Consider the following 23,576-nt stretch of genomic DNA (forward strand, 5'->3'; position numbering starts at 1 on the left):
AAGTCCCCACCACATACCCCATTACAATCATTGTCCATCAGCATAGTGCTTACATACTTTATTTCCCATTAATCATAGGACATATGAAAATCTTTATTAGAGCAAAATATTTTTGTATATGTGTCTCATGAATATTTGTACAGTATTTTAAAGTATTTTTCCTGGCATCTTACTACCTTTTGAGATTTCATGAATGAAAACTAGCATTGTGGAGCTGCCCAAATGCCAGCTGTTTAAACAGCATCCAGACAGCCAGCTTATCACTAACACTTCAGTGGATGTTAATTTATAGCTTTGTTGTATATTCCAGTTTTTGTCTCAATACATGGGCCTCCAAATTTAGACAGACATTTAGATATACTGCTGCTATGGATATTGTTAATATTTTGATGTATAACAATTGTTAGTGTCATAAAACATATATAATTTTAATTTTCAACACCAATTCATAGATCTTTCCTCTTGAAGAAATATGATTTGCCTAAGGATTTTCACCTTTTGTATTTATTTACTTTTGATTTGCTTTTTGGAAACAGTCTTAAAATTAGAGAAAAGTTCCCAGTTTTAGTGCAAAGAGTTTTATCGCCTGGCACCATTTTAAGAATATTTGCTGACATTAAGCCATTCTTCCTGATTCCTTTAGTGTTTATTTCCCACAAGTCAGTACATTCCATATAACTGCCAAAAATTACACTAATACATTTGATCCTTTAATCTTCATGTTCTTCTACCATGTTGCCACTTGTCTGTAGTGTCCCTTCGAACAAAAAGATGCCACTCAGACCCACAGACTGCACTTGGTTGTCATGCCGTTTAGCCATCTGCATTCTGGGACAGTTCCTCAGTCAGTCCTTGATTTTCATTACCTTGAATCTTCTGAGAAGTATGTCCAGTAGTGTAGACTGCACCTCAGTGCAGATTTTTCTGATGTTTTTATTGAGTAGCTTCAGATCATACATTTTTGGCAAAAGTCTCACAGAAGTGATCCATACTCTTCTCATTGCATCCGCTCATTTGACCACTGATTTTGGTGTGTCCCCTTCTTGGTGATGTTAACATTGGTCACTGAGAAGGATGCATCTGCCAGGTTTCTCCTCTGAATGTTCCCTTTTCACTATACAGTTGATTATTATTTTATAGGGCAATGCTTTGAGACTATGTAAATACCTCTGTTCCTCATCAAATTTCTGATTTATTCCTTTACCTATATCAATATGGATTCATGATGTATTTTATTCACTGGGTTATAATTTGTTAATGCCATTTATTAAAGTTTATTTTCTTTTAGAAATGTTCTATATCAATAATTTCAGACTCACAGAAAAGTTGCACAAATAGTGCCAAAAATTCCTGGGTACTATTCCCCAAATGTTAACATTTTACTCTATTTGCTTTGTTTTCTCTCTTGTTCTCTCTTCTAGATAAATATAAATGTATGTATATAATAGAGATTTTCCCCTGAACTATTTGTAGGTAGTGGACATGATGCCTCTTTACTCCTAGGAACAAGGAAGTATCTTACATAACTCTAGTATGTCATCACGATCAGGAACGATCTATCCATCGACCCTCTTCAGATTTTGCCAATTGTCTCAATAATATCATTTTTAGGCAGAGAAAAGCTAAGATGCTGTGTTGTGTTTCTTAGTCACCTTCAATCTGGGGCAGTGCCTTCGTCTTTGCTGTTCATGATAGGTACATTTTGAAGAGTGTAGGTCAGCTTTTTTGTAGGTATTTCAGTTAATTTGTAGACTTTTCCTCAGACCAAGTTTGTTGGGTATTTCCTCATAAGCAGATATAGGATATGCCAGTTTGGGCAGGAATGTCACACAACTGACGCAAAGTTCATGGCCCCACAGTAAATCTGAAGGCGTGTGCTTGGTCCATTCTTGGCAATGTTGACTTTGATCACCTGGTTAAAAAATGTCTCTCAGGTATAAATTCATAAGTATATAAGTGGATAATAAAGGTTTACCTTTGATTTTAAGATGTAATTGGTATTTTCAGAGTTTAAATAAAATAATGTATATATTATACTTAAATTTCCCTTTTTAGCACACTGATAACTTTTTTTACCATTCCCTTGACCTATCTGCATATACATATTTTGTAATTATTATGCTGACCATAGTCTTCATCATTTTTATTAATGACCACCTATAGTGAAGTAGAGTAGCCACCTTTTCTTCAGACAGAGATCTAGAAGACAGGAATCCCAAAACTGCTTAGATCATTTTTTACAAATACAAATTTTAGATGGTAAATTTTAAGATTGCAAAATAAATGCATGTATAAAATCACGGAAGACTCTTACTACACTGATGGACAGTGACTTCAAAGGGGTACGGGGAGGACTTGATAATATGGGTGAATGTAGTAACCACATGTTTCTCATGTGAAACCTTCATGAGTGTATATCAATGATACCTTAATTTTAAAAAGTCATGCAAGACATTTGGACATTGTTAATTAGGGAATCATTTGATAACAGAGAAAGGGTAAATTGAAGCATGTTTATGACTAAAATTGTTTTTACTTCATAACCACAAGATGGCATAGATTTCTCATTTTTAAAAGTTTGATACATGGCTATTTTCATTTTTTATGTTTATTTTTCAAAATTAAAAGTTGGGTGAGATTTGGTTATAACTCCCTCCAATGTGTACTCATAGACTATAAAACTGGGGCCAGTGAGTTAAGTAAGAATCTATAGGTAGAAAAATATTTATTTGCATTGCTTATACGATGACCTTAATATGAAAAGAATGACTAATGAACAAGGTGGAATACTACAGTAATTTTGCTCACAAGTGTCAAATTACAGAGTTAGTTTCAAGCACAGATTCACATACAGGCAGTTGTATGAGTCTTTTCTCATACAAACTCATCAGATTTGTTTCACTTTTTTGGAGAAAAGGAAAGAATATCATGACTACAATTATAAGACAGAAAAAGTAATAAATTCTAGAAATTTATTTGAATGCTTCAGAACCTGGCTATATGTCTGGTCTCTTACTGGATTTCTAATGCATTAGTGAGTTTGAATAGCAAAGACCAATAATCAAGGCAGATTGCATCTAATTTTTTTCTGCCTAGTTTTTCTAGATTGTCCGATAAACAGAACTTAGACTTCTCAAAATGACTGCAAAATAGATTTTGGCTGAACATTCTATGATCATATTTTCTGTGATGTTTCTTTTAAAGCAACTTGAAATTGTGAAAATTCTGTATCAGTTTGGTAGCTCTGAGATTCTAACCCCTGGTGAGTTTGTGACAGGGCTTGGAAATGATGCACTGACATCTGACTATGCATGCCTGTTATAATTTTTTCTGCATTCATTTACAAGTGTTAGAGCATCTGCTCTAAAAGACTTAAGTCAAAGATAGAATTTTTTTTCTCATTCAACTGGAAAGTCCACGAGTTGCCTGCCTTATGGAATGGTTGGATTCTGGGCTCAAACAATATCATTAAGGCTTGATATTTCTCCTTTCCATTTCTCCTGTCTCTCCCACTTGCAAACTTCAAATCAAGGCTTCTGGAACTAGGCTCTCTTGGTGGCCAATGACCACAGGAGTTCTACTCACATTAGTCCTTTTCAAGCCTAGTGGGGAGCACAATCCACTTTACTCACAGAACTGGAAATCACTCACAAGCCCACCCACAAACCAAGGTCCATGGTCAGAGGAATGTGCTGTATTGCTCGGCATGGGCCTGAGACATGTGGTCCACCCTTGGGGCAGCAGTAGAGCCCACCCAGACTACACAGTCTAGACAGCAGGAGGAATAATTCGCAGGTTAAAATATGGGACTGTTATGGTGATGGGTGTGGTGATAGGTTCTTACTGGAAACTTTTTTTTAAGTGGTAAGCACAGATTTTCATCAGTTATATTGCAATAGGGGACAGTCCAATGGGAACTGAGCTCCAGTTTAATTTGCACAGAACTGACTGGGTGTTTTTTTTCTTAAGGTATCATTGATGTACAATCTTATGAAGGTTTCACATAAGCAACATTATGGTTACTACGTTCACCATATTATCAAGTCCCCCCCAACACACCCATTGCAGTCACTGTCCATCAGCATAGTAAAATGCTATAGAGTCACTACTTGTCTTCTCTGTGCTATACTGCCTTCCCCATGACCTCCCTACATTATGTGTGCTAGGCCCCTTAATCCTATTCTCCCTCCCTCCTCGCCTGGCCTGCCCACCCCCTCCCCTTTGGTTACTGCTAGTCCCTTCTTGGAGTCTGTGAGTTTGCTGCTGTTTTGCTCCTTTGATTTTGCTTTGTTGTTAATACTGCACAAATGAGTGAAATCATTTGGTAATTGTCTTTCTCTGCCTGGCTTATTTCACTGAGCATAATACCCTCTACCTCCATCCATGTCATACTGCAGGAAACTGTTACATGGCCCAAGCCTAGGAAAGAAGAATACTGTGTTCAGAGATGATCACTATGCTACTGAAAATACCATTTTTGAGTGAGCATTTTAAAAAATAGTTTTAAACTTTGAAAATGCTGAAGCTAAAAGATACGTGACTGGTACATTTATCTGCATTCTAGGACAAACACTGGCAAAATTATGTAGGCAGTATTTTCCTAGGTGTCCCTCACATATTTTTTTCTTATCTCCTCTATGGAAATAAGAGTTCTCCAGTACTTCTCCAGCACACCTGTATAATTTGTCTGCTCTAAAAGACTTAATTCAAAGATAGAATTTATATTCTTTCAAAGATAGAATTTATGTTCCAAACTTCCTTACTCACAGCCCACAAAATTCACCTTTCCCAAATGCCATTCTGTGTTTGTTACAGTTTAAGGGCTTGATATTACCTACTGGACTTTTAATGCTTTAATGCAAAGACTGACCAATAATACCGATTAATTCTATGTATGCCTGTATGCCCCCTTACGCTGTGAACTTAAGTCTTTTTGTGACTCACAGATAGCTCTCAACAAATACTGCTGAAGTGAATGAAGGAATAACATATGGTGGTTAAGGCCATACTGTAGCCTGTATTTGAAAGTTACTACTGAAGTATTGCTTTGATGCTTAGTAAATTATATTTCCTTTATCTGATATATGTAAAGTTTTTTATTCTTCCATTTATCTTTTAAATGTAGCTGGGGACAATATTGGCTGTTAACTACACTTTCAAAAGTAATCTTGCACAGAATAGACTGTGATCATCTCTGGGTTTTCTTTTCTCTGACTTAGAGTACAAACTAATAGCTTGTGCCAAGGAGAGAGAAAGAGCTGCATAGGGAAATGGGATTAACTGAGATTCTTGTTAAATGTGGGTGTTCAATGGTCCAGTCCTGATAGAGAGTAGAGGACTAGTCCAGTGAAGTGTGTTTGGTACTAAATTAATAAGAAAGTGTCTCAGTGTATCTAACTGAGATTAATAAAAAATACCAGAAAGTGTATAATTTATCCAAAGGGTTTTAGAGAGGCAATTTTTTTTTGCCAAAATATGTACAAGAGCCATAACTGTTGGGGGAGCATTGTGTATTTTCCTCAGTCCTTGTCCCTAACACAACAAAGAATTGAAGGGCAGAGACACAGTAGTGAAGCAGAGTAACAGTTTTATTTAAAGTTACTTAAAGAGAGAAAAAGTACAGGCCACCTCAGCAAGGAGAGGGGCCCTGAAAGTTTGGAGAAAGTTTAAAAGCTAATACAGTAAGAAAGTGTGGGTGACCGCACAGAGAGGAGCACCCCGAAAGGTTGGGGGTTCACCCTTTTAAGGATTCTTCAAGAATGTGACTAAGGGTTGGGGGTGCAGACTTGTTAAGTGGCCCCTGGATATTTAGAATTAACTTAACACAAGCAACTTACTGCTCTGGTTTCTCCCTGGGCTAGCCAGTGTCTTGGTCTGGGAGCATATCAAACAAGACTGCCTGGCCAGCCCCCAAGGTGGGCTGAGTTACTGGTAGCTTTGTCTACTGAAAACCCCCCTCAAATTCACTCTAATAAGTCCAAGACAATATAAGGGATTGCAGATAGAAGATTTGTAATTACTGTTGCCCCTCAGAAAGATATTTGTCCTCATGGTAGTACATAGCCTATGAAAGCTGTTGCTATAACTGTGTACTCTCTGTTTGCTAAAGAGTAAATTAAGAATCTTAGTTATTAACTTCCTGGGTGTTAAAATACAATCTTATCTTTCAGATGGAATCCTTCCTGCCTTTTACTATGTTGTTTATGGCTGGGCCTGCATGCTAAATTAGTTGCCTAGGTTGCAAACTACTTGATTAGGGCCGAACAAGAAAAAAAAAAGCATGTAGGTAAACTTAAAAAAATAAGCTGGGCCTGCATGATTAACACAATAAAGGCATGGGGCATGCTGAGGTACCCTCCTTTATCTGGGGAATATTCAAACATTCCAGGCCAAGTTGCTCCTGGCTTTTTGAGCTTTAACTGATTAACTCAGGGCTTTCCTGGCCTTCATCTCTTTCTACCCTTCTCATATTTATTCTCCTGCCTAACAGTATGGTACTGGTACTGGGGTTTTTGTTCAGAGTCAAAGAATGAACTTCGCAAACACTCAAGGTAGGAGAGCAAGGGGAGTGGCTTTTATTTAGAGATAAACTGAGAGGACAGAGCTCTTGGCTCATACCAGGAGAGCCTGTACTGATGCCTTATAGTGGATTTATAGGTGGTTGAGAATGTTTAGGAATGTGGTTAATGGCTAGGGCTGCAGACTTGTTAAGTGGTCTTAGAATGCTCATTTTTGTTGAGTGACAAGAAATTTGCTGCTCTGATTCTCTCTCAGTATAGTAGTTCTCTCTGGGAGCATATCAATTAAGACAGCCTGCCCTGCCCCCAAGTTGGGCTGGGTTGTTGTCTGTTTGCTTAAGAGTGTATTAAGAATCTTACTTCCTAACTTCTTGAGCTGTTTATAGCTGGGCTTGCTTACCAAATTAATCATTTTCCCAAGTTGCAGATTACTTGATTAGGGTTAGAGAAGGAAAACCAGCATATAGGTAAAGTTAAAATATAAGCTGGGCCCTTCAGCAAGCTAATGTAAATTTTACAATGTCATGATCTAATTGACACAAGAAGGCATGGGCTATGCTGAGATACTTTTCTTTATCTAGGGACTATTCAAACACTCCAAGTTGCCCCTGGACTTTTGAGGTTTAACTGATTTCAGTGAAGAATGCCTATATTCTCAGTTTGGTATCTACCCCTGGAGAATTAGTATGACTGACTTGGTGTAATGCTTAACACTAGTTTCAGCAGGGACTTCTTTGCACATTGTTACATTGTTCTGACTGTAATTATCTTGCTTTGCTTCTTTTCCAGAGGCCCTCACTCTACTCTGCCTAAACCCATGGTCCCTGTCTCAGTACTCATATTTAATATTCACAGAGAAGTGACAATCACCTAAAAGATAAACACCAGACACTTTCCCAATGAGTTTACTGTATCAAGATTTGCAGACATGGGACAAAAGAGAGGAAGGAAGGGCAGACCACACACATTGTGTTCTAGCTTTTCATAAAGCAGGGCTGTTGTTCCTGGGACTCATGAAACTTGACTAAGGCTGCTGCAAATTGGTAGCAGGTTAAAGCTTAAAATTTCCTTTATTCCCAACCACTCCTTTATTATATTTTCCTCTGTATCGTCTAATATAGAGTCTTGCCCTGATGCAAGCACCCACTATACACCTCAGTCCTGGAACAGGCAGATACTGCATTGCCAGCTATCAGTTAGAGGAGAGCGACATTATCAGAGGCACAGAGATGTTTGTTTGGGTTCTGTCTGGGCTTCAGTTCTATTCTTAGGTGTGGAATTGCTGGGTCGCATGGTAATTTTGTCGAGCCTTTTGAGGAGCCCATCCTCAGAATATTTGGAGCCCATGATGAACTGAATCTAAAGCTCAAACTAGCCCAGTCCCAGCGCAGCTACAGCGTTAAGGACACAGCCACTACTGCGCTGGCCTAACAGAAGGGGCAGGCATACCCTTGGCCAGACACCGCAGTTACTTACATTAGGCTCTGATGTCTGGTGGTATATCTGTGGCTCTAGTGAGGTATAATTTACCATAAAATTCATTCATTGTGATTCCGTCATTTTAATTAAGCTGGCAGAGTTTTGCAGTCATCACAAGAATCCAGTTTTAGAATATTTTCATCCCCTGCAAAATTCCCTTGTGCTTGCTGGCCAAGCCCTTCCCAGCACCAGGCAAACACAGGTCACCTTTCTATGTTTTCCTGTGCCAGACATGGGCATCTATATGGAACCATAGTATAGATAGATGTATAGTGGAATTACTTGTTTGGATCTGGAGTCCCAAGTATGAATATTTGTCTTGTTAACTATAGTAAAGAAACCGCATTTGAAATGGAGTCGCGAAGCCCTACCAGGGGACACTCGCATGCATGGGCCACCCTGCTGCCGGCATAACCAGCAGGAAGAAGGAAGACAATTTTTACCTTGAGGATGGAGGACATTTTTCACGTAGAAATTTTATTTCCTGCTTTTAAGAGCAAGAAGGAAGATCCCTCCCTGCCCCAGGAGCCACACATTAACCACTGCCTGCAGCCAAGGAGAAACTACTGCAACTTCTAACTTGTTTTCTCCAATGAACTTTTTTTCAAAACAACCCTCCCAGTTATCTCCTAAAACCTAGTAAAAGCTGATCTTCCCTTTGTTTTATTGCACTTGTCTATGGTTTGCCATAGTTTGATTGTCCTGAATTGCAATTCCTCTGCTATCCCCAAATAAACTCATTTTGTAAACCAAATAACTATCTTACTTTTAAGGTTGACAGACTTCTAACTCAGATGTGCATAAAATGTTGGATATTTTTACTTTCTCTCTCCCCCTGCCTGTAGGAGGAGAGAAATCCACCCTCAGGCATCACTGAGGCTTTGAGTGGAGGCCCTCTTTCCCTGGGGTCATGGAAAAATCCAGGAGGGATTTTAGTGCCCACAGGAGTTAGGGTCTTTTATTCTTCAGCCTGTTGCCTTGACCAGCCCATTGATGCTGATACCATCATATTCCCATAGGATTCTTACAAGGAGAGGGCAGTTTGCTGTGTTATTTACAGAGACAAGCCTGGATTTCAGAATCTGCTGAGGCTGTGGAACCAGGTTCCCAGGGTCCAATAGATGCCTCACATGGCTCCGTCCCTCCAAGAGTGTTCCCTGTGTCCTGGTGCTGCAGGGGCTGCGGCTCAAGTCTCTGAGGCTCCTGAGACCACCAGCCGCCACCTCACTCCCCCTCTAGTGCAATCATTCTTCCCTCCAGCTGCTGTGAAAATACCCGCACCCAACCTGGGCCCTCTCCCTTCTCCCTCCAAGGCACTTGGGGTAGATAATGTATTTCCTAAGATTGGGCTTTCACAAAAGACGAGATGAGAGGTTGGTCTTCCAAGAGACCTGCAAATTCCCTTGAGGTAGGAAACACAAAGGGGCTATAGCTGCCTTCTCCAAACAGAGCAGCAGGGGGGAAGAGGTGGGGAGAGGGGAGAACGCAGAAAGCATGAAACGAATATCTCACGAAATACCCTACTATATTGCTTTGCATTCATTCACCTACCGCAAAACCGCATCTTAGCTGCACTTAGATTCCATCTACTCGCAGAAGTGTGAGAGGAGCACCACCCTGGACTATTCAGGCTAAGACAGAACTGGCTCTAACACCAGAAATAATAATAGCGTACCAGGTATTGTTCTGAGAGTCCTGTATTAACCACTAATCCTCACAATGACCTTAGGCAGTAAGTAGGTGCTGTAGATCTAGATCCCTTATTTAAAGTCTTTGGACAAGCTGTTTCAGAATTCAGGATTTTTTGGATTTTGGAAAGGTAAGACAGTGCATGTAATTTATATAACTGCCCAAGAGGGCCTGAAGTAGCTCTCATACAAACTAATGTGCCTTCAATAAAGTAAGTTAATAATCACACCAAGTGGTCTAAATAAAGACTATAAGTAACTGGGAGGCATCTTCTCTCCTCTGTACAATGCAGATGAATATTTAGGCCTTCTAGACACAGTCCAGGACAATCCAGTAATCCCACCTGACTAGGGCACCTGAAGCATCCAGGTATCAAAAGTCAGCCTGATCCTTGGGAACAAGAGCCCAAGAAGCATCCTGAAGGCTTTGCGCACCTAAACGTGTATTTTAAGGACAAAGTCGGTGGATGTCAGGCATACTCGGTTAATTACAGCTAGATGTAAGGCCCCCCCTAACAGCGATCATGGCCTCTAAGGACGCCTGGGACTGCCCTCTTTCTGTGGACGCAGCGACCCCCTGTGGCTCTGGCCTTCTATAGGGACACCCAGGGGAAGACCGGTTCCACACACATTATTGACAGTTTGATTATCACCATCCCACACGGCGGTCACACTGACAAGTCAACGTCACGCGCATTGCCAGGAGTCCGGGCCTTGACCGAGCGGGCGCTGCAGGCTTAGGACACTGAGGAGGCACGCAGGAGAGGGGCGGGGCCTGTGGAGGGGCGGGGACGGCTAGGAGAGCCACGGTGGAGGGCGGGGCCCTCGTCGGGGCGGAGGGGGCGGGGCGGGGCGGGGCGTGCCTCTGCTCTGGGGGCGGGGCCCGGGAAACTCCCCAGCGGAGCCGGGGAGGCCGCGCAACGGTCATCTGAGTGGTGCTGGCCCGGGTCGTCACGCCGCATGTCAACCCGAGTCTCCTTAAGACCCGGTTGTCCAGAACCGTCCCTGGTCATCGTCTGCGTCCGAGTCTGGAGCCATGCCCCAGTGGGCACGATGCCGAAGAAGCAGTGACCCCGAGAGAGGCCGAGCGCGGGCGCCGGGTGAGCCGGGGCAGGAGGCGGACAGGGGCTCAGAGAGGGCGTGGCTCCTTTTCTGCCCTGGAAGCCGTTTCCGCAGTCCCCTCCGGGACCCAGAGCCTTTGGGGATGGCAAGGGGTGGGGCGTCCCCTCCTCTGGGAGGGCTTCCAAGGCACTGAGGAGTCTCATCGGGTGGCAAAAGGCGGCATGGCGGCCGTCCCAAAGTGCTCTTCCCCCCTTTTACCAGCTTGGCTGGCCGCAGGTGACGTCCTGTGTAGGTCGCGAAGGTGGTTTAAGGGTGACATCCTCCCGCAGGTTGGCAATGATTATAGACAGCCAGTCCCTCATTATAAGGGAAGGGGTTAAGGGTACACTTTTGGAAGACAAAAACCACTCCATGCGGAGGATGTGTCCCCGCACACTGACGAACAAGGGACCTCTGGTGGTGGGAGGTGCTGAACAGCTGAAACAAATCTTCACAAATCCTGGTGTCTCAGAGAGCATATGTGTGTGTGAGTGCGTGTGTGTGTATGTACGCATAAGCTGAGAACCCCAGTTGTTTTTTTGCTGTTGGAAATGTGTAAGCTGGAGGCAGTAAACATCGCTAACAGAAAATGAAACGCAGGTTCTGGTCAGGCCTCATCCACCAGGAAAACTGTTGAGTGATAATGTATGCCACAGAACCAATGAGGAATGAAATGGAAAACCGAAGCCTAAAACTGTAAGGTGGTGTTAGGACCTCAAAAGCCTCAGATCTGGTTAAGTGAGGCGGCACTATTAACACAAGGCACTGTCAGCATCCCTTGCTCTTTGTGGAGGAAGAGGAGAGCTAGGGGGTCCTGCCTAACTCCCAGGATGTTCCCAGTTTGTACTGGGCTGAACAGATCCTGGGGCAGAGGCCAAAGCTGGGGACTGCCCTGGAATTGAGAGAACAAGTGACGTTTAAATGTGGCCTGTGAGAGAATACAGTGATTGGAGTCTTCAGAGGGATTGATCTGCTTTTCTACTGGGTCCATTTTAGTGGTTCTTTATATATTGTGTACATTGTAAAAGGAACATCTTTCTTTTTTTTTGTAACTGACCTCAGGTTGTGTATTATCCTATGAAATACAACTAAACCCTTCAAAAAGAAATTTTATTCTTAAAAGGTATTGGTCACTGTATTGCCTTCCTACTTGGTAATGTAGAAGGGTGACATCCTCCCACAGGTTGGCAATGATTATAGACAGCCAGTCCCTCATTATTGTGGGACAGTGTTGACATCCTAACGTAGGGGTGCATAGATATTCTCTTCTCCACGCCCTACTTTTTCCCCCTTTTATAGAGGGTCCTGTTTGGTATGTTTGTTTAAATCTATGGAATAGGAAAAGGAAGAAATCAAGCTCTTTTAAAAAAAGAGCTTTTGTTTAAAACTTGGACTGTTTGGTATGTTTGTTTAAATCTATGGAATAGGAAAAGGAAGAAATCAAGCTCTTTTAAAAAAATAAAGCATTTCATTAAGAAAAATTATTTTAAAAGTCTTTTTTTCACTTTGATGTGTGCATGAGGATCGAATAATATAATATGTTATGAAATGACATCCAGGTATCTTTGTAGTGTTATGAAAAACAGTACTAGTTTTCAAAATAAGCTTTCAAAGTTGAGTTCAAGAACCTGGAAATGAGTGCTGTAGAACTCTAGAAAAACTGATAATACTTGCATTCAGGGTTTGACCCCCCACACGACAGAAACTGTTTTACAAATGTTAGACTTTAAAATACCAGATTACTATATTTTAATTTCATTATGACACTTGCTGAGAGTCTGCTTTGTGCCAGTCTCTAAGAAGAATAAAATAGGGAACTTGATTAAGTTTGACAGGAAGAAGGACTGGCCTGTGATGATAACAGTACTTTGCAGAGTAAGGTGGAGGGGAGGAGGGGGGACACACAAAGTGCTTTTGGGAGCTCAGACGTAAGAATGGTTCCTGTGACACAGGACATAGATTTGTGCTGGACATTGAGCTGTCCAGTGGGTATTTGCAGGGAAAAAGCAGGGCCAGACATTTCAGGCAGAGCAGAGAACAGATAGAAGGGGAGAAACCAAAGAATGCAGGGAACTGTGAGCCCCTAATGGGCTTGGCACCAAGCAGCATTGTGACAGGAGACGGTACTGGTGGGTAAGTGGAGACTGTAATTTGAAAGGCCATGTTTGTCTTGCTTGGGAGCTGGAACTCTGTGCTGTATGGGAAGGATTTTAAGCAGGGGATGATCTTGTATCAGCGAAGAAAGCACAGAGGTAGTGGGGCTGTAGTGGAAAGAGATGAGAGAGACACTATGGAGGAGGCTAGAACATTCATTCAGCAAGTATTTGTTGAACCCCCGAATATGTCAGGATATTCTAGATGCTGGGAACACAGCAGTGGACAAAAGGCATTCATTCTTCCTTATTGGTAAAATCTTGATGAATCCTGTGTTAACTCACTCTCCTTGTAGTTAAACATCACCTTTGCTGAGAAATGACACATACCAGATCCAGATATGTTGCCTTTTTATTAGAAATTCTGTTACTAGATAGAACCTTGGTTATTCCATAACCTTTGAAGATGTGCAGAAGGATTTATACTGCATCTCTGTGTTTGCCCAACAAAAATAGCTCAAGGTGATACTAAAAACCTTTGAGAATTTGTCTTGCCAATGGGTTTCAGCCTCAGGCAAGATCACTATGGATTCAATGTGACCAAAGAAATGACAGTAGGACATGCTTGGGGTGAAAGGGTTATACCCAACTTTATTTCCACGGTGGCAGGTCAGTCACTAAAATCCTGTTCACTCAGAGCAAGTCTGCTTGCAGCAAGCCGGTCTGTGCCTCTGGGCCCCTCTGCCTGCACAGCCGTCCTCTGGGCCTCTCTGCCCACACAGCCGTCCCAGTCTCTGTCCTCAGCGCTGCCACCACTCCAGCCTCTGCTCTGCTCTCCTGCAGCCTTGCAGCCATGCCACCATGTCAGCCAGAGCACTGGGCAGAGCTCTTTATATGGAGTCAATAACGATGTATTGCCCATACCTTTGTAGTGAGGTAGCCATCCAGGGCCAGGTGAGACAGGAACTTTCATTTTATCCACAACATTTCATGTACGCGCTACTCTGTGATAACTCATAATGATGCCCCCAAAATACTCTAAAATCTTAAATGCCCTTTGAGTTACCAAAAATCTATTAAATTGCTTTTAGTAAAATTTTGGTAGTATTTCATGCTTATGTTTGGCCTATATGCTGACTTCTTATTTACTATGGCATCTGAATCTCCAAATAATTTTTCCTAGCAATGCTGATAACCAAGAGTTTATTATACCTAGTATAGGCATGTGTGTTAGTGAGGGAGGGTGTTATGGCCGTGACTGTGCTAGGGTACATGTGCTGGGACTGTGGTCTTGTTAGAAGCTTAAGAAAACTTTTCACAGAGTTTTTGAGCCAAAAGCCACCGTAATGCTCATCATTTGCTAGACCAGTGAATAAATCGTTATAAGGTCAAGTGACTTCTGAAGATCACATGTCTGTTAGTGGCACTCAGTGTTGTTTTTACTGTCTCCTTTATCACAATACAGCCTTTTTTCCTCATGTCCTTATAAAATCTGGGCAACCTGACAAAATTAGGAACACCAATACAACAACTAGAACCAGTTTAAGCTTTATTATGGTTGCATCTAAAGGTGTGGTGGGGGTATAAAGGGAAGTCGAGGAGGAAAAATACCTGAATAATTTTCAGGAGAAAATCTGTCTTTTCTTCCCTTCCCACTGCCCTTCCCTTCCCTGTCACCTCTTTTTCTTCCCTTTCTTCTCTCTTAGAAAAACCATTAGTGAGAAATGTGTACATATGATGAAATGAAACCAAACACATCTCTGGATATCTGCTTATATACTTAAAAAAAAATCTGTGTACATTTCCATTTACTTTTACAAAGTATAGTATAATGCCTAAGGAAATTTAATGTTGACAAGTAAATAATACACAGTATGAGGATTTTATCTTTTTGTCTATTACCTTAAATTTTAGTATTGCTCAGCAAAATAAGTAGGAACACTGTTATGTAGTAAAAAACCACTTTTATGAAATGTTAGTGCCGGCATCTCATACTGTGCAAAGATGAATTGTATAGAAAGCCAGAAGCTGGCTTTACTCAAATAATTTTTATAAAAATTATTGTATGCATAAAAATCCAAATTATTTTCCTGGAGAAGACTAAAGCAGTCTGTTGTAGTCACCTAGTGCTAAGAGGGCACCCTTCAGCATTAGACCTCTTTCGTAAATGAATTAGGATATGTGAAATATAGATGCCTTCAGAAGGTTCGCAATTGAATCTAATGCTTTATTAGTGTTTTCACTTTGTAAAATCACCACCATCCTCAAGGAATTTCACAAGAATGCTTTTTCATTTTGCTAGCTTTCCAGGGAGATGTCATGCAGGCTGTAGCGCCTGGGTCCACTCTCCTGTCAACAGCACTGTCTCTGATGACCTACAAGGCCCTTCAGGCCTAAGCAGGTCCGTGTGTTTGGTTGCATTTTACTCCAGGTGCACTGAGCAAGCTCTCATGGATGTTAGGACACAGCATCCTAGAGAGGGTGCTTCTCTTTCTTCATCTCCCAGTGACTCAGTGACTCTGCAGTTCCTCCTGGAAAGACTTATTAGCATCATCTTAACGAAATATGAGAAAGAAAATGTTTGCCTGTAGCATGTAGCATGTAGGTAGTCATTACAAGAGATTTCTGTGTTTGCCCAGGTGGTAGCCATACAGAAGTGGAGCTGGGATATACTCATCTATCATATTTATGTCCCCATTAAAACCCTGCTACAAAATAACGTGGTATGCTTAAAATTGTCTCAGAATATGAAATAAATAAGTAAGATTTCTTAGTCTTTTTAGTGTGCTTTGCAAAATTATTGCCTATCAAAAGCCTAACTGTTAAGTAGTACTTTACTATATTACAGGGCTGGATTTTAGAAAATCGTCCTTGATATGTGGTTGTGCCTCTTATAACATAACCTTGGATGAGCTATAAAACTGTGAGCTCAGCTTTAGGTCCTGTGGATTAAAGATGGCGGGGTGAGAGGAGAGACAGAGAACTCCTCCCCAAACCCCATATAATATAAAAATATACTTAATACAACTAATCCTAAAAGAGCAACAGGACAGAAGGCTTTGCCAGACTGCATACATCTTGAGAACAGAGCAGACCTCACAAAACAGGGTAACGTACCAAAGCCTTGAACCGGTGGGACCCAAGCCCCTCCCCGACTCCAGCTCATCAGTGGGAGGAAGAGAAACAGCACGGGGAGGCGGTGGAAGCGTAGGATTGCTGAGAACCCTGCCTGGAGATCTGCTGTGGGAGCACAAACTTACTTTGCATGGTTATCTGGAGATTAGTGGTATTGGAAAGCTAAGACAGGTGGAATACTTGGAGAAACTGAAATTCCAGCCATTTGTGGAGAACAGGGATCCACATCTGGCTGCTCTGGAACAAAGGAAAGACAGGCGGTCTGAGAGGCTTCCTACCAATGACAGGGCTGCTAAAGGGGTGGGGATTGCACGGAGCTTGCTGCTCGGGAGAACAGATAGGTGGACAAGGTTGTTTGGGTATGCTCTGCCCAGCGGGTTGGGAACTTTCAGGAACTTCAGGTACTCCATCCCTCTGTCTGCCTACTCGGCTCCAAGGCCCCCCACTGTGATCATGCTGCGCCTTCCTCCTGGCCTGCTGGCACCAGCTTGCAAACTGGCAGTCCCTGCCCTGGCGTCAGGCCAGTCAGGGAGGCTCCACCTGTGGCAGCTACAGACGCAAAGCACAGAGGCTTACACCTGTGTGCTCGGCCCACTGGATCTGACAGTGGAGACAGGCACCGCAGCCGGGAAGCAGCAAACAGCTCTTTCCTATCCCCAGGCACCAGTGCTGCTCCCCTGTGACCCCGGACATCGCTCCAGAGGTTGAGCAGCTCCAGAGATTAGAGCTTCTGGGCACTAGAGGACACCAAATACAAATATGAAATGTCAAAGGAAACTGGTTCCAACTAAAATCTCACAAACACTAGAAAAAGGATGAAGTAAAACTGAACTCACCAATCTTCCTGAAAGAGAGTTCAAAATAAAAATCATAAACATCCTCATGGTGGTACAGAAAAATATTCAAGAACTCAGGCATGAATTTAAGACAGATTCAATTATTAAGAAATTCTGTATCTGAAATGAAACATACAATAGTGGAATTTAAAAGCAGATTAGATGTAGTAGAAGAGACAGTAAATGGACTACAAATTAGAGAACAAGAATACAAAGAAGCTGAGGCACAAAGAGAAAAAAGGATCTCTAGGAATGAAAGAATATTGAGAGAACTGTGTGACCAATCCAAACAGAACAATATTTGCATTATAGGGGTACCAGAAGAAGAGAGAGAAAAAGGGATAGAAAGTGTCTTTAAGGAGGTAATTGTGCAAAACTTCCCAAACCTGAGGAAGAAGAAAGTGTCCCAGGCCATGGGGGTGCACAGATCTCCCAACACAAGGCACCCAAGAAAGACAACATCAAGACATATAATAATTAAAATGTAACAGATCAAGGATAAGGGCAGACTTTTAAAAGCAGCTAGAGAGAGCAAAAAGATCACCTACAAAGGAAAACCTATCAGGCTATCATCAGACTTGTCAAAAGAAACCTTACAGCAAGAAGGGAGTGGCATGATATATTTAATGCAATGATGCAGAAGGGCCTTGAACCAAGAATACTCTACACGGCAAGATTATCATTTAAATTTTAAGGAAGGATTAAACAATTTTCAGATAAGGTAAAGCTGAGAGAATTTACCTCCCACAAACCACTTCTACAGTGTATTTTGGAGGGACCGCTATAGATGGAAGTGTTCTTAAGGCTAAATAGCTGTCATCAGGGGAAATAAAACCACAGTAAATAAAGTAGAAGAATTAATTACTAAGCAGATGCAAAATCAAATCAACTACAATCAAAGTCAATCAAGGGATAGACAAAGAGTACAGAATCTGATACCTAATATATAAAGAATGGACGAGAAAGAACAAGGAAAAAAAAACCCTTTAGGTTGTGTTTGTAATAGCATATGAAATGAGTTAAATTAGACTGTTAGATTGTAAGGGAATTACCCTTGAACCTTTGGTAACCATGAATATAAAGCCTGCAATGGCAATAAATACATACCTATTGATAATTACCCTAAATGTAAATGGTCTGAATGCACCAATCAAAAGACATAGAGTCACTGAATGGATAAAAAACAAGAGCCATCTGTATGCTGCCTACAAGAGACTTACTTCAAACCCAAAGACATACACAGAGTAAAAGTGAAGGGATGGAAAAAGATATTTCCTGCAAATAGGGAGAAAAAAATCAGGTGTTGCAGTACTTTTAACAGACAAAATAGAATTCAAAACAAAGTAACAAGAGACAAAGAAGGACATTACATGATGATAAAGGGGTTTCTCCAACAAGAGGATATAACCACTATAAATATCTATGCAGGAACCACAAAAGACCCCGAATATCCAGAGCAATCCTGAGAGGGAAGAATAAAGTAGGGGAATTATGCTCCCTGACTTCAAGCTCTACTACAAAGCCACAGTAATCAAGACAATTTGGTACTGGCACAAGAACAGACCCATAGACCAGTGGAACAGACTAGAGAGTCCAGATATAAACCCAAGCATATATGGTCAATTAATAGATGATAAAGGAGCCATGGATATACAATGGGGAAATGACAGCCTCTTGCCAACAGCTGATGTCAGCAAAACTGGACAGCTACATGTAAGAGAATGAAACTGGATTATTGTCTAACCCCGTACAGAAAAGTAAACTCAAAATGGATCAAAGGCCTGAATGTACGTCAGAAAACCATAAAACTTTTAGAAAAAAAGTATAGGCAAAAATCTCTTGGACATAAATATGAGCAACTTCTTCATGAACATATCTCCCTGGGCATGAGAAACAAAAGCAAAAATGAACAAGTGGGACTGTATCAAACTAAAAAGCTTCTGTACAGCAAAGGATACCATCAGTAGAACAAAAAGACATCCTGCAGTATGGGAGAATATATTCATAAATGACAGATCTGATAAAGGGTTGACATCCAAAATGTATAGAGAGCTCACACACCTCAATAAACAAAAAGCAAATAATCCAATAAAAAATGGGCAGAGGATCTGAACAGACAGTTCTCCAAAGAAGAAATTCAGATAGCCAACAGACAGAAGAAAAGATGCTCCACATTGGTAGTCATCAGGGAAATCCAAATTAATCCCACGATATCACCTCACACCAGTTAGGATGGCCAACATCCAAAAGACAAAGAACAACAAATGTTGGCAAAGATGTGGAGAAAGGGGAATCCTCCTACACTGCTGGTGGGAATGTAAACTAGTTCAACCATTGTGGAAAGCAGTATGGTGGTTCCTCAAAAGACTCAGAATAGAAATACCATTTGACCCAGGAATTCCACTCTTAGGAATTTACCCTAAGAATGCAGGATCCCAGTTTGAAAAAGACATATGCACTCCTGTATTTATTGCAGCACTATTTACAATAGCCAAGAAATGGAGGCAACCTAAGTGTCCATCAGTGGATGAATGGATAAAGAATATGTGGTACATATACACAATGGAATACTATTCAGCCATAAGAAGGAAACAAATCCTACCATTTGCAGCAACATGGATGGAGCTGGAGGGTATTACGCTCAGTGAAATAAGCCAGGTGGAGAAAGACAAGTATCAAATGATTTCACTCATATGTGGAGTATAAGAACAAAGAAAAAAACTGAAGGAACAAAACAGCAGCAGACTCACAGAATCCAGGAATGGACTAACAGTTACCAAAGGAAAGGGGTCTGGGGAGGATGGGTGGGAAGGGAGGGATAAGGGGGAAAACTGGGCATTATGATTAGCACACATAATGTAGGGGTTTGGGGACATGGGGAAGGCAGTATATACACAGAAGACAAGTAATGATGCTATCACATCTTACAATGCTGATGGACAGTGACTGTAATGGGGTATGTAGGGGAGACTTGATAATAGGGGGAGTCTAGTAACCATAATGTTGTTCAAGTAATTGTACATTAACGATATCAATATATATATATATATATATATATATATATATATATATATATATATATGCATCCAACACAGGAGCACCTACATATGTGAAACAAATACTAACAGAATTAAATGGGGAAATAGAATGCAATGCATTCATTTTAGGAGACTTCAACACACCACTCTCTCCAAAGGACAGATCAAACAAACAGAAAATAAATAAGGAGACAAAGGAACAACACATTAGAACAGTTGGACCTAACAGACCCCTACAGAAACACTCCACCCAGAAGCAGTAGGATACACATTCTTTTCAAGTGCACATGGGATATTTTCAAGAATAGGTCAAATACTAGGCCACAAGAAGAGCCTCAGTAAATTTACAAAGATTGAAATTTTACCAACCAGCTTCTCAGATCACAAAGGTATGAAACTAGAAATAAATTACACAAAATGAAAAAGCCCACAAACACATGGAGGCTTAATATAACATGCTCTTACATAATCAATGGATCAATGACTGAATAAAAACAAAAAGATCAGCAATAAATGGAGACAAATGACAACAATAATTCAATACCACAAAATCTGTGGGAAGCAGCAAAGGCAGTGCTAACAGGGAAGTATATTGCAGTCCAGGCCTACCTCAGGAAAAAAGAATAATCCCTTAATAAGAAAAAATAAGAAGTAGACCATGCAGTTTAAAAAAACTACTGTGAACTCAGTTCCATCAACTGTAAAATAACTACTTAGTTGAATTTTAGTGAGGGTAGAAAACATGTCTGGTGTCGTGATTCAGCACATAGTAAACATTCAGAAATACGTTCTCCTCTTCTCCAAAAATACAAGAAATAAAATGTGAAGGTTTTTAACAGGTTTCTTGAGATAGAATTCACATGCTCTACAATTCACCCAAAATATGGAGCTTTGAGCTTCAGATTAAAGATTTGTGTGGAAGAATCAATTTAATGATCCTTTGCCCATATCTACAGATATGTATTTATATAAATATATAGGAACCCTATTGAATTGCTTGTGTTAGAATTCCCAAGCATCATATCATGCCTTTCTCTGCTCCTCCATTTCCCAGCTCTTCACGGTACCCCTTTATACACAGACACACACAGTCACACTGAAGCTAAGATATACCTTTCTGTTTAAAAGGAAAAATGTTCTAAATATAATTGGAGAGAAAGTAGGCAACTTTTGGAACACTTACTAGTAATTGCTAATGGAACTGTGGGACTCATGGGGACCCCATGTAGAAGGGGACAGCTACAATTTCAGCTTGTGACTTTTCCATAGATACTGCTGCCATGTCCCACCCCAACCACTTAGCTGCCCGACTAAGAAGGGGGACAGCCCCCAATGAAACCACAGAAAATGGACCCCCAAATCTGGCTCACCCAAACCTGGACACGTTCACCCCAGAAGAGCTGCTACAGCAGATGAAAGAACTCCTAACTGAAAACCATCAGCTGAAAGCCGGCCATGTTTCTCCATTCACCTGGGGCCTTCATGAGTGGAATCCCTTCGCTATAGGCTTGTGGGCAAACTGCCTTCTCTGTTTCCCTGAGGGGAGAAAAAGAACAGAATTTAGCATTTGATAAGGCTAAAATTCTTTCCATTATTTATACTTGGATACAGGTAACAATAAAAAGTACTTTCTCTATCTCAAGGAAATGGCATAATGACAGTCCAGTGAAAAGGAAAAGGGAAAAAAGGATGCTGTTATTACAGAGTTATTCCTCAATATTATTTGTTAAGAGAAAGCATTCTGGTGTCTCAAACCATGTCTTTTGGCAGGACCAGTGTTTGAATATGTCCTCTAGTATTTGTGCCACAGTGGAAGACCCAAATCAATTTTTATTTTCTGGTGACTTTTGAGGACTAGAAATGACATTAGACTCGCTAGTCTAGCCTGGAAGTAAAAACCACTTATTCGTTTGCCGGAGTCCAGCTCCAGTCGAGGTGTGGGTTACGAAGGAAAGGACAGCGTCGGCAAGTGAGGAGATGAGTGAGGAGACGAAACACCCAGTTAAGGTTGTAACATCTCCTGACATCAAGCGGCAGGGTTTTTATTTTTATATCTTCTTAAGGTTTACATAATGTTACACGTTCTCTTTGATCATGGATGGTACAATGTTTTTTCCTTTCAGTTTTTGTATAATTCTGGCTTATTACAGATGTTATCATTTTTTTGAACAGCTTTCTTATAACATCTAATGTTTAACTTTCCCTTAACCTTTTTGGCCAGAGATGTAGGTTACGTGCTAGGTGCTAGACAGGAAATGGCATAAGACAGCATGTGGGCTAAGCGTGTGGGCTATGATTTTTACTTATAAGCATGTAAAATTATATAGAGTTTAAGATATGTGTCTAAGGCTATATAAAGTTTAAGCAGGTTATATAAAATTCAAGCTATATGTCTTCTGGTTATTAAATGTAGTATTAATTAAATCTTATCCTACACATGTGGGTTTAGGCTTACATCTAAAGTCTAGGGATGGTACTCCTATCACCCATTCAACATTCTTACAAATACAATAAAAACACCTTATTCTTTCATAATATTCATTCCACAATTTCAGATGTTTACACCTTCCCTCCTGCATCTACAGGCACCAGGGCCTTGCAGTCCTCTTTATCCTTTATATAATAACACTAAATCTGCTCTTGCTACCTTACCATTAATATAATTATTTTATCATAAATTCATTATAAACTTTTATATGTGGGATATTTATAAATATAAATTTTCCTGTTTTGCTCATAAATTCTTTCTATGAGGGGGATACCAGAGGTGTCTTCTAATATTATAAGCAACATAAGGGGGGCCCTGGGCAGTGGGGACTATTAATCTTTATTACTTTGCTGTTTCATATAAATTTCTTGGGAAAATGGTTTTTTTTATGGGGGTTTTTCTATGGCCCAGTTTACCATAACTCCTGGTTAATCATGTTTGAATTGTTACAAAAGGAGGAACAAACTGCATTTAGTTTTGAGAGGCCTGGGTTGTTCTGCCTCACTTCTTCATGGCAGTATGCCTTTAACAGTTGGTCCCATTATACTGCTTTCGTTTCTGGAATTGCCACTTTGATCAATATTTTGGGTTATGTTATCTACTAAAGATGAATAAATCTTAAGTACATAAGATTTCCCATATATGAGCCCAATCACCAACATCATAACTGCAAAAATAAGTGTGGGAATTAGCAGGGGCCAGCTATGAAGTTTCCTGTTTTCAGGATTCCTCCTCCTGCCTGGACCTTTTCAAACAGCATGAGCAGCATGGTCCACGCCATTCATTCTAGCCTTTTTCCTGCTGACCGTAGGATGCAGGCCAAGCTTGGCATCTTAGATTCAGATGTATGAGGTGAAGGATTCTAAAGGGGATTTGATTCATCAGATCAAGTCTGGTGTGTCACACCCTCCCTCTGAACGCCTCACAGAGGCCATGAAGCTAAATAATCAAGCTATGAAGGGGTGATTTGAGGAGCTTTCAGCCTGGACAGAGAAACAGAAGGAATAATGCCTTTTTTTGTTTTCTATTTTTTTTGAGATAGAGAGCAAAGAAGCCAAAGAATGTCTAATGACTTTGAGTCATGAAAACAAAAAATTGAAGGAAGAACTTGGGATACTAAAAGGCAAAATGGGAAGGTCTTTTGAGGTGAACAGACAGGTCAGCTGTGATTTTCTTTTTACTAATATTTATCATGGAATC

General features: G+C 40.8%; 1 long non-coding RNA gene across 24 annotated transcripts in view; it reads left to right on the top strand.

Moving 5' to 3' along the window:
- The first annotated feature begins 10,568 nt into the window (after positions 1-10,568).
- LOC140847856 (uncharacterized) overlaps positions 10,569-23,576 on the top strand; it is a 112,804-nt gene continuing 99,796 nt past the window's right edge. For all 24 annotated transcript variants that reach the window (XR_012128096.1, XR_012128099.1, XR_012128104.1 and 21 more), the window contains exon 1: positions 10,569-10,785. This is a non-coding gene — a long non-coding RNA (uncharacterized lncRNA). The remainder of the gene's footprint in view (positions 10,786-23,576) is intronic.

Source organism: Manis javanica, chromosome 2 (assembly GCF_040802235.1).
Source record: "Manis javanica isolate MJ-LG chromosome 2, MJ_LKY, whole genome shotgun sequence".
Taxonomy (NCBI): Eukaryota; Metazoa; Chordata; class Mammalia; order Pholidota; family Manidae; genus Manis; species Manis javanica.